We start from the raw sequence: 10,938 nt of genomic DNA on the forward strand, positions 1-10,938 counted from the left end.
TAAATAAGATCCATTTACCGCAATCCATTATCGCATTCCATAAAATTTATATTTTAATGATTATCATGCCTATCACTGTACTAAATATGTATTTAATTCACAATTTTGCACAGATCATCAACGCAAAGTATTAATTTCCACTGTGGAACGCGGAAAACTAAATGAAAATCTAATTAATGTTTCACAATAAACATTTCGACTATTCGGAAAAAGGAAATTCAGTTTTGATTTAATTAAAATGTTGATTATCAAAAATAACATATTGATGGGAAAATTATTACTCACGTATTGAGGTCGGCTGTGGTGAGAGTGTCCCTTGATTAGATCCGTTGACTAGATTGATTCTGTAATAGAAAGAAATAAATTGAATTAGAAAAAAATAATAAAATAAACATCTTTAATGTTATTTTGATCTCATCTACTCGTCTGTTACTTTATAACATGCCATAAAAAACTAATAGAGACGAGGTTATTAAATTGAACCGATAGGGGATGAAAGATCATTCCAAATTTGTACTATTATAATTAGAGAAAATACTTTTCATATTTGAAAAAAACTCTGCTGCAAAACAAATCAAATGGGCAGAAAATTTGTATGAAAAAGCTCGATTTCTACTATCCAACATATTTTCATATGTGTACATATGCACATCATAAAAAATCATAACAATGTGTAAAGCATTAATTAAATTTCTACAGTAAATTCCTAAAACATTTTTTTAACTTCCTATAGGGCAAGTTATAGCAATCGCAAATAAATCGAAAATGAAAATTTTTATATATCTTTACGTTTCAAAACCTTCTGAACATTTTGGCATACCTTAGATGTATGTGTGAGTGTGTGTGTGTGTTCGGATACAAGTTTTTGTCGACACGGATCAACCGATTTGAATAATTCAAAAAACATTCGATTCGTATTAATAAGGAAACGTGCTGATTAGTTTTTGGCGGAGGCAGGGCTGGCCGTTCCGAAGATACGGGGCAAAAAGTATCGAAAACGATAACTCAGTTTTTACGAGAACGGAGCGTCCGATTTTAATAATTCAAAAAACATTTTACTTGTATTGATAAGATAAAGAAGGGCAGGTATAGCGGTTTCGGAGATCTAACGAAAAAAGTAAAAAAATATGCCATTTGGCGGTCAAAAATGATCATTAGACATATGCACATCAAATTATCAGATATTTTATAAAGATTTTAACAATAAGTATGAATTTTGTTTACATTCCTATGAGTTCCGTACCAATGTTTATCCGTTAGACGGCGACGCGGCGCTTACTCGCTTTATATTTTGTCTACATGCAGTTAAAGCAGTACGATTGCTTTAAAAAAAAATCAGATCTTCCGAAATATGTCAAAATAAAGAAAACATTTTTTTTCAAAAAAAAAAAAATTGTGTCCAATTTATAGTTTCTCAAAAATCTAATTTTTTCAAAGTAAATTTTTTTCAAAAATGTTATTCGTTATTAAAAAAATAATAATTTTTGATACGGGAAGTTACAGCAATTTTCCTTAAGGCACGATGCCATGCGCCCCACTAGTTAACTTCCCGTAGGGTAAGTTATTGTAATGGGCCGAAAATCGGAATTGAAAATTTTTACATTTCTCGACGTTTTGAAGGTTTCTGAACGTTTTGGCATAACTCAGAAAAAATGGATGTGTGTGTGTGTATGTGTGTGTGTGTGTATGTATGTATGGATACAAATTTCCAGTCACGTTTTAGGGCGCACGGATCAACCGATTTGAATGGTTCAAAAAACATTCGATTCCTATTGATAGGGAAAAGAGCTGATTAGTTTTTGGCAAAGGCAGGTCCAGCCGTTTCGGAGATACGGAGCAAAGAGTGCAGAAAATAGAAATCGAATTTTTGAGAGAACGGAGTATCCGATTTAAATCATCTAAAAAACATTCAATTAGTAATGATTGGGAGAAGTGTTTATTAGTTTTTGGCAAAGGCAGGCCCAGCCATTTTGAAGACACGGAGCAAAATATGTAAAAAATGGCAGTTTTTGAGAGAACTAAGCGTCCGATTTAAATGATTCAAAGAACTTTCTGCTTGTCTTTGCAAAATAATTGATTTTGGAAAAAAAAAATTTTGTTCCAACTTTTTTTTTTTTTTTTTTTTAGTTTTTTGTATATCGAAAATATTTCAGATTTTATTTTTAATTCTGACTATAGTTCTAATATACTTTATAAATCATTTCAACTCTGCAATTCAGTTTATATAATTCTTATAAATATTATACAATGTTACAATATTTATAATAATCTATTTGAAAACATTCAGTATTCCTCGAACATTTCGTTACGGTACGGGAAGTTCCAGCAATTTGCCTTAAGGCACGATGCCATAACTGCCTCAAGACAGAATTCCACTTACAGCTAGTTTATTTTTATATCTTGAACCATAGATAATTATTTTGAAGTCTAAGAAATAAGCATTAATATTTTAAAGTTTTTATTAACTTCCCGTAGGGTAAGTTATAGTAATCGCAAAAAATGGAAAATGCAAATTTTTGCATATCTTTAAATTTCAAAGGTAAACATTTTGACATACATTAAAAAATTGAATGTATGATAATGTATGATACATACATATCGATTTGAATGATCTAAAAACATCTTTTTTAATATCGAAAATAATTCGGATTTTAATTTTAATTCTAGCTAAAATTCTAAGGCTTAATTACATACTTGAAATAAATAATTTTAACTTTGCAATTCAATTGATATAATTCTTAGAAATATGAGATAAGGTTCTTTAATTTAGAATTAACTCCGCTTGATTAAGTTTTATTTATTTACTTTTTATGTAGGCGTATTTAAATGTCGTCATACAATTTATAAGCTCTATATTTATCTTTAAACTTTGAATAATGAAAGTTACAGTGCTTAAAATTATCTATTTGAAAACATTTAAAATTCTTCGACATTTCGTTAACGTACGGAAAGTTCAAGCAAATTGCCTTAAGGCACGATGCCATTCACCACTAGTTATAAAATATATAATTATTCAAATTTAAAAAAATGCACTGCAGCTAAGTATAATATATTATTCGTTGAAAAACAATTAGATAATTAAAGCTATAATCTTACATTTAAATTGATAGCAATTGATCTAATATGCAATTAAATTTAACTTATTTTAACCCTCCGTTGGTCGGATATTTTTTCACCTTCGAACGGTCGGAAAGGTCTGGCTGGACCACCATTCATTTTACATGCATTTATATGGGATAAATGAGTTTTTGGTGTCTTATATATTAACGATTATATAAAAAAATCAAGAAATATAAAAAAAATCGTTACTTTTTTGTTAATTTTTCTGTTTTAAATCAATGAAAAATAATATTTATTCTTTTTCGGCGCCTTTGAAACGAATGTGAAATTCAAATAAAAACAAAATGAGGTGTGTCGCCTTTGAAATGAGCTGTAACACTCAAAGTGAAATATAATTTCACTACAGGTTTGCCAAAAAAATTTCGAGCGCAGTACATGTAGAAAAATTGTTGATAATGTGTGCATTATTCATCCGATTTTCAGTGTTTGCGATTACCAATAAGTTTGGTAGGTTTTCAAGGAACTCTCGTCATGAAAATACTAACATTCATGTTAGAACACATAGCAAAGAATATAAACAACGCAGTTTGAATAGAAAATACCATGAAAAAAGACAAAATACTAGTTTACATTTATCAAAAAGCGTATATTTCATACAAAATGTATGGGTGGTCTAGACAGACCTTTCCGACCGTTCCAAGTATAAAAAAGTTAATATCCTTATAATTATCCTTCTGTACATTGTTTCGTCCTGATTTTTTCATTGATCGTCAGCTAATGAAATTTTAGGAAAAGTCAAGAAATTTCAAGTCGATAGGATTACTAGAAGTATTTTTTTTTTTAATTGAAGTCGAAAAAAGTCAGGCCGGACCACGCCGACCGACGGAGGGTTAATATAAAAATTATAACACATTAAAATTTATATTTTGAATGAAATTGCTTCAGTAGGTATAAAATATATTTTTGCTGATACAGTTGATTTTTAATAAGAAATTTAAGTTTAGTTCTGTCTTTAGTTTTTCAAAATTGCATTAAATAATTTTAATCACGAATAAACATAATAAAATAATTTGAAGGTAAACTCGTCAAACATTTTATCAGTCTCGTATACATTTTATAAAAAAATATTACATGCGTTATCGTAAAAATGACAGCGTCCGTCCGATCCATCGGCCGCGGATAAATAAAAAAAGAGCATTTTATCGACGCAATTTGCAAACATTATGAACATTTTTATGTGGTTTATGTAATATCATAAAATTCAGTCATTTTGTTATGTAACAGTACAAGAGCTGAGGAAACGGGATAAAATAAATATTTTATTTGTTTGCTAAAACAGGGCAATCAGAATTTGGTATTCTAAAAGCTGTTATAACAATTATTTGAACTAATAGCTACTAGAAAGCACTTCATTGGTTGACGTTTTCGAATTAGAACGATATGTTAACTCTTTGCAGTAATACCCAAAAGAGTTATTTTTATTTTGAGACTTATTTATGAGCTACATTAGATCTAGTGTTTGATATGAGGAGAAAATGCAACGCAGGATTTGAACAAGAAACTGTTTGGTAGCAAGACAAACACTCTACTACTGCCTTACATTAATATTTGTATAAAAAATAAAAACTGGATATTGAGTATTAAACTAAAATAATAAAATTTACGAATTTTTTTTTTAATTATTTGAAAAAAATCGAACAGAAACCTCATAGTGATCATTATGGGTTCTTTGTGCCCTTATGGTCTTTAAAAACTATTAGATAGAAAAACGTTCGAAAAATATTAGAAGCCTGGAACACCAGATCGTAGGTTTCAATAAAGAGGTTATTTTCTGAAATTTTTATTTAAATTTTTACATTATTGGGCTCGTGTGGTTCAGTGGTAAGAGTTTGGATTTTGCAACTACAGGGTTGTAGGTTCATTACCCACCTTGGCCGGACATATATCAACCACTAGTGATATCGGGTTTGACTTGAAAATATAATTTGAAATAGTTCAAATAGTGCAAATAAAAATGGCCCTTCCCCGACATTGCTGCATCAAATGAAATATACATAATCAGTATTTGATAAATTCTAATAATAAAAATACAACATATGTGTATTGACGTTTCTGAACATTTTGGACAATTCAGATGTTTCTGAACATGTTGGTATACCTTAGGAAAAGTGATTGTATGTGTGTGTAGTATGTGTGTATGTACGGGTACAATTTTTCTTCGGCGTTTTAGGAAGCACCGCTTAACCGATTTGAATTATTCAAAAAGCATTCGATTCCTATTGATAAACATACGGAGCAAAGAGTGCAGCAAAATAGCAATTCTTCAAAAAGCATTCCACTTGTATTAACGTAATGAAGAAGTGATTACATTTTTGCGAAGAAAAAAAAAATTTAAAAATGCCATTTTCGACAATATGGATCAACCGACATGAATGAGTATCAAAAACTTTCAAGAAATTACAGTTTTCAAAAAATATCAGTATTTTCAAAGAAGACATATTTTTAAATTTTTTCGATGTTCAAGTTTTTCAAAAATGTACAAAAAAATCTAATTTTTCTTCTGACCTTTTAAAAAGTTTAATAAAAAATGTTACGGGAAATACCAGCAATTTGCCTCAAGGCACGATGCCATGCACCACTAGTTTAACCAAATTAATCAATACTTATTGTATAGTATATAAGAAAACGATAAATTCAATCAGCATATCGAACAAATCAAAATCAAATAGAGGAAAATTTATAGTAAATATATATTGAACCAAGCATACCCACGTATTCTAAAATGTCATATATTGAAGTCATATCTATCATTGTCAATAAAATTTTGAATTTATTCAAAGATGTTCAGCTGTCTGTCTGTACCAATAGTATATGGACTTGCACGAGTTCGAATATAAAAAAGCTTTCCGTATACGGTATCAATAACTCGGAACGTATTCCTCCAATATCGGTATATACGGTAATATGAACATAAAATCATTACGATTGGATAAAAATGACGCTTAGAATTTAATAGCACGTGTAAATTAAAGGTTATCTTACGTTTTCAGATATGAAATTTGCATAAAAACGATGAAGAAGGTTCACGCATATATTCTACACGAGAGAAAAATATTATTTATATTTAAAATTACGTTGAGTTATGGGTTTATTAAAATTTTATTGGCAGTTTTATAGTACTTTTAGATGCATTTAATTTAAATCTTTACAAAATTATATCAATATTTTATTAAAAAAATATATATTTATTGCTATAGTGGGTTAATTTTTATCAGAAACACATTTCAATATGTTGCCGACATGAATGTATTATGGAATTGTTAATATAGTACTATTTCAGTCACTGCAATAATAAATACAACTAGTGGGGCGCATGGCATTCTGCCTTAAGGCAAATTGCTGGAACTTCCCGTACCAAAAATTTTTTTTTTTTAAAGATTAACATTTTTGAAAAAAAATACTTTGAAAAAAATAGATTTTTGAGAAACTATAAATTTTTGAAAAAAAATTATTTTTTTGAAAAAAATTGAGTTACCGTTTGTGGCACTTTCGAAACTTTTCGAAACGGCTAGACCTGCCTATGCCAAAAACTAATCAGCACGTCTCCTTATAAACAGCTATCGAATTATTTGAATAATTAAAATCGGTTGAACCGTGTTCCCGAAATCGTCGACAAAAATTTGTACACACACATCCATTACATACATACACACACATCCATTTTTTTTTAATGAATGTCAAAATGTTCAGAAACGTCTGTAACGTAAAGATATATAAAAACTTTCATTTTCGATTTTTTTGCGATTACTATAACTTACATTACGGGAAGTTAATAAAATAGATGATTATATCTTAAGTAAAAATCGTAGTAAAATACAAACAATTGTATGGAAAGATTTCATATGAAACCACTATTGACATTCTGTTTCATTAAATATTTATCTTTAAATATTATATAAATATGTTTTCCAATAAAGTTCCGGGCAATGCCGGAAGAATTAAAAATGTCACAATTAGGAAAAGATAACTTCAGACAAAAATATATCAAAAATAAAATAGGCTCCTGATAGGCGTGAGAAAAAAATAATCATCAACATGGAATATGATTTTGCCAAATTCTAATTTTAATGTGTATTTTGTCACATAACAAATTATCAGCATATCAGACATAGTGAAATTAATAATAATGCAATATATAAAAATGGATTTTAGGTGCTTAATAACTAAAACACTGACAACATAATTGAATTTCAAAGTAGTAAAACCATATTTTTAGTAGCAAAATTTTTTTTTATTATTTTAAATCAAATTACCTTATTTACTACTTATGTCAGTGCAATCAGTATTTGTAATTCTTCAACATATTTAAGGGAAAAATTAAAATAAAGAACAGATAAATCAATAAAAAATTGCTTAAAAATGATTACATTCATACATTTATAATTTTAATTTTTAATTAAAAAATAGTTTAGAGTTCAATTTTTTCCAGTAAAAATTACTATCTGTCAAGAAATGATATTTAGTAATTATTTGGGTAGAACTCACATAAATAAAAGAGGAAAAATAGGATTTTGACATATATGTACAATATTTTGCCGTTATAATATAGTTTAAAATAAAATATGTTATCTATATAGATGAGCTAGGGGCTTGTTGTAACAATTTTTTTTTTCAAATTAATATATCTTGAGATCCACTGATTATATTTTTACGAAATAAATATGGCTACTTACTCTAACTATTCCTCCACCAAATCAAGTAAAAATAACACTATAACTATTGTTAATTATTTAACAATTAATCGTTTTCTTGAAAAAATGCCGTGTTACAACATACCCCGTGTTTGGGACTAGTTATAACAACTGCCGGGGTAAGTAGTAACGATAATAATACCTCTGATAATTTATTCTCTACTCATTTTTAAGAAAACTTACTTGTATCTAAGTAATTCTTTTCATAAATCAACGCAAACTATAATTAAACAAATTAAATATATATTGTCTCCTGCAATATAAATTTTTATCATAAATCAAAGTAAACTAAAATTATTATCATAATACAAATAAAATATATAGTGTCTCCTGTATCACAATTTACATAGGCCCACATATTATAAACTATAAATTCCACCTAATCTTCTTCACTTGAATCTGTATTTTCAACTAACCCCAGATTTTTTGTTTCAACTAACCCCAGATGTGAATCAAAACACTATTCATACAATTTAGCAATCATAATATTTGTTACACATTATCACAGACCGAAATTTTTTGATCAATCTTATATTACCTGTCAAAAATGACGGACCTGCACAGTTTTGTCGGCCTACGGGACAGTTGCTATGACAATATTAAGGAAGGACGGTTTACATGTCCAATCGAGATAAAATAATTATAATATGGTTTAAGAGCCTATTGAAAAACGTCTGTCGTTAGTCACCCCTCTTATAAATTACCCCTAGCGCTCATATTAAAATCTCTTAATTAAAAACCATAGTAAAATGCAAACAATTATATGGAAAGATATTACATATGACACCACTGTAGTATAAATAATTTCTTGGAGGAGAAAGTTGGATTTAATATTATTTCATCTTATCGAATACACCGCATTGCGTTAGAATAACATTTTAACCTAACCTAATCTCAAACCCATCACTTCAACACCTTTTATGAATTTTTCTGTAACAGATATAAACATATCAAATAATTATTGTTCTATTGCCTTTGGGAATTTGGTATAATTACACTATCACCGAGAACATGAACAAAATGAATCGCACTTATTTCCTATAAACATGTCGCAACATTTTGTCTTTAACTTAATTATAGTTCTATGAAAAGGCAGCGATAGCGTTTAATCTACGACCGCAGACGGACACGCGCGCTCTGCCAGATCGAACCGGGGTAGTGGTGGTAAACGGACATCGAAATTGGGGAAAAATGATTAAAGTTTATTTTATAAATTCAAACAGTTGTAATCTTCTATATATATATAAAAATAAGTCGGGTTTTTCTTCATGACGAAATAACTCCAGAACGCACGAGAATTAGTGAAACGCTAAGAAAATTAGTGGTGCATGGCATCGTGCCTTAATGCAAATTGCTGGAACTTCACGCACCGTAATTAAAAATTCGAGTAATAAAAATAATCAATAATTGTTTTAAATAATTGCAAATAGATTATCTTCTATATATATATATATATATATATATATATATATATATAAATAAGTCGGGTTTTTCTTCCTGATCAAATTTTTCCTTTTCAAATATAAAACAAACAAAAAATTTCTTCATCTTTCTCACGAAACCACCTGATGGCGAAACGGAGTTCGTCGGGTTTGCTAGTTATTTATACTAATTAATCAAATGATGATTAAAAACTGTATAAAACAGGTTCGAATTTAAAAAGTGTATATAATGAAACAAAAACTAGTGTTGACTGGCATCGTGCCTTAAGGCAAATTGTTGGAACTTCTCGTACCATAAAAAAAATATTCGAAAAATAAAATTTAGAAAAAAATTTTTTTTATAGAAATAAAAAAAAAATCTTTTAGCAAAAGCAATAGTTTCGTCAACATAAGCAGAAAGTTTTTTGAATCATTCTAATCGAATGCTTAGTTCTCTCAAAAACTGCTGCTTTTTGCATATTTAGCTCCGTATCTCCGAACTAGCAAGACCTGCCTTTGCCAAAAACTAATCAACACATCTGCCTATCAATAGAAATCGAATATTTTTTGAACCATTCAAATCAGTTGTTCCATGCGCTCGAAAACGTGGATGAAAAGTTGTATCAATACATACATACATTTTTTCTAAGGTATGCCAAAATGTTCAGAAACCTTCAAAACGTAAAGATATGCAAAAACTTTCAATTTTGATTTTTGGACGATTACAATAACTTACCCTATTGGAAGTAATTTTTTTTTGAAATTTTTTAACAGATGTTGATAAAATATATTGCACTTAATTTTAGTAATTTAATAATTAATTTTCTATTCAATCATCAACCTTGATTCATGAGCAATAAGACCTTACACGACGATCTTAATAAAGAATTTATAAACAGAGTAATAATAATAAACAGTGTTCAACATTTTCAAAAATTGGAACATCATTCAAATTCAATAGTCACTCAGCTTCTTGAGACGCCAATCTTAAGAAGACTGAAGAAGAAGTTGCACAAAGATGATATTGAAGACCTTTGGCCCTACCACATTTTTGTAGAAATGAACAGAATTGGCGAATCACTTATTGGAGTGATTCTCCAACTATATATCGATTTAGTAAAATTTTTCACAATAATTCATGTGTGTGTTTGAAAGTGTGTGTATGTGTGTGAGTGAATGATATAAGCCAGCGTTCGGAAGAACTTTTTTAATCATTACCCCAAAATAATTTTGTCTAAGTTGATATTACCCCAATGGCAAAGAGAGATTTACCCCCATACGGACAACTACGTAGCAAATACAGTGAATATCAATTAAAAATACACATTTTTTACCCACAAAAAGTCCATTTTCACCCCATTTGGGGTAATTTACCGCGGTTCCCCGACCACTGATATATGCCAAATAGCTCATTGCATTGTACTGTATTCTGATTGCTGATGAAAATAAAATATATAAAAAATCATGAACCCATAGTCAAAGCAGCTGAACACAATTTGTTTTGGTTCGTTTAGGTACTTTTAGATCTTAAATGTATCCTAATTTTCAGTAACGTATTTGCCGATTAGAATAATGCTTCTCAATAATTATTTAAATTGCATAAATATTGTATAAATAGAGTAAGAAAACATTTATAATATCCTTGCGTACAATATCTTCAATACTTTAAGATATAAAAAAGCAACATTTAAACACGTGCGTGCGTT

At 29.0% G+C, this 10,938-nt stretch overlaps 1 protein-coding gene across 1 annotated transcript in view; it reads right to left on the reverse strand.

Annotated features, from left to right (window-relative positions):
* The window catches only part of LOC113378245, a 74,462-nt gene extending 65,744 nt beyond the window's left edge, over nt 1-8,718 (reverse strand). The window contains exons 1-2 of the mRNA XM_026618771.1: nt 8,700-8,718; nt 286-344 (exon numbers count right to left, since the gene is read on the reverse strand). The gene's annotated coding sequence lies outside the window, so the exon portion shown is untranslated. The remainder of the gene's footprint in view (nt 1-285; nt 345-8,699) is intronic.
* Nucleotides 8,719-10,938: the final 2,220 nt, after the last annotated feature.

Source organism: Ctenocephalides felis, unplaced genomic scaffold (assembly GCF_003426905.1).
Source record: "Ctenocephalides felis isolate EL2017-DRISC unplaced genomic scaffold, ASM342690v1 CF-g0.4_SCAFFOLD_01886, whole genome shotgun sequence".
Classification (NCBI taxonomy): Eukaryota; Metazoa; Arthropoda; class Insecta; order Siphonaptera; family Pulicidae; genus Ctenocephalides; species Ctenocephalides felis.